The sequence below is a fragment of the Limulus polyphemus genome, unplaced genomic scaffold (genome assembly GCF_000517525.1).
Source record: "Limulus polyphemus unplaced genomic scaffold, Limulus_polyphemus-2.1.2 Scaffold1157, whole genome shotgun sequence".
Taxonomy (NCBI): domain Eukaryota; kingdom Metazoa; phylum Arthropoda; class Merostomata; order Xiphosura; family Limulidae; genus Limulus; species Limulus polyphemus.
Window position 1 is genome coordinate 242,331 of NW_013666767.1, and position 1,757 is coordinate 244,087.

The window sequence follows — 1,757 nt, forward strand, 5'->3', positions numbered from 1 at the left end:
TTAAACATGGCTTCGTTTATTTTTAGATAAGTGAAAAGTTGTTGACATCAGTGTCAGAGAAGTTCTTAAATTGTGGCAGTTGATGACGTGTCATTCGGGAATTGCCAATTTCCTTGTTGAAGTAAAAACGAGCTACTCAAAGGGTACAGGGTGAATTTCCTTTTAACTTGAGACTATATTTTGTTGATTAGCTGTCTGTTTATACAGCAACAAATGTGGAGGATTACATTACGCAGTAACAGATGTGGTGGCTCGCATTACAAAGTTACTGGAATATTGCTTTCTCTGCATTTTGCCACAACTCGCTAGGCCTTTTTTTTTGTATTATTGACTTAATTTTCTCATTACCAAACCCATTGAAAGGACAGTATAAAGGGAGGGCGAGGACGACGGGGGAAGGCAGGGAGTAAATTGGTTGAGAGGGAGAGGGGAGGTCATGCTAATCCTTTCTATCTGTGGTCCTGTCCGTTACTACCATGGGCTTGAGGTACCTAAATGGTGTATCATTCCACTGTTTCTAGCTAGATGTTTATTTTAAATTTGCTACATCGATATCTAGGTTATTGTTTTAGTTTATATCTGTTTGGGTAGCTGGCTTTCACCAGAAGTTAATAATGATAATACCCTCCAGGTGTCGTGCCCATCAATTTATCTTTTCTCAACACCACACTGTGGAAAGACGGTGCTCGTTATCAGAGTCAAGTTACTTCTTTATTATAAAATGGAGAAAGGCAATAAACGCTTTCCAGAAAATTACGAGTCGTAACTCTTGTTAAACAGATCACTCGAAGAACTTATACAAGTTTGTGAGAATTAGGAATTTCCACAGTCACTTTAACTTCAACACACGCTATAATTCACAACGATTCACTCACTTTACTTCCGCGCTTGACTCAATTGTCCGTCTCTGTCTGTCCGCAATTATCTATCTACCGTCACTTCTCGCCGGTCTTATATATACAAAATAGAGGGCGTGTTTGGCAAACACTCGAGCCTTCACAAAGGTTTTAGATACTCATTACTTGTTACCAGCGTCAGGTGACTTCTGTTGTCATAACACTGCCCCTTCCTTAGTATTGTTACGTCTCCGTTTGTTAGTTAATTTTCCGTAAATTCGTTCCGACGAAACTTTAGCGACACAAGTCCTTTCTTTAATAAAACTGGTTTATTCTTTCCGAATACGACTTTACGATACACTTAATTTCAACAGTCGCTCTATAACAAACACTATAATTCTCAACGAACGTCTCACGTACCCAACAATATTCTCTCTGTCAGCATACAGTCAATTACTCAACCTCCCCGTCGCTTCGTGGCCGGTCTTATATATACAAGACTACACTATATCTAGAAGGATCACGAGATTTAAGGAAAGTACGTGAATGTTCGAGAACGACGTGGCGTGATACTAGTCACGTGACCTCGATGTCGTAACAGTATTGTTCGTCCCGAACAATAGCCACTTACATTAAACCAATAACAATTAACAATAACTTAATTAAATTTACAGAATTACAAACACAAAATTACATTTCTACAAAGTCTCTTAATTTTACGGGATGTATCTTCTTCCGTACTGGTCTCCATCTCGTTGGCTTCTGCTTCACATGGGGTTCACCTGCTTCATCAGGAAATGTCCTATCGTCAGGAACCGTCACATCAGTGGTAGTAACTTCATCAAGAGCTTCACCGTTTCTCTTCTCAAAACTGAATAGAGTTTCTTCTTCAACAGTGGCTTTTTCAGGTGACACGTTTTC

The 1,757-nt window shown here is 39.4% G+C and overlaps 1 protein-coding gene across 1 annotated transcript in view; it reads left to right on the forward strand.

Annotated features, from left to right (window-relative positions):
* The first annotated feature begins 362 nt into the window (after nt 1–362).
* Nucleotides 363–1,757, forward strand: part of LOC106462400 (cytochrome b ascorbate-dependent protein 3-like) — a 23,007-nt gene continuing 21,612 nt past the window's right edge. The window contains exons 1-2 of the mRNA XM_013922325.2: nt 363–367; nt 526–527. The gene's annotated coding sequence lies outside the window, so the exon portion shown is untranslated. The remainder of the gene's footprint in view (nt 368–525; nt 528–1,757) is intronic.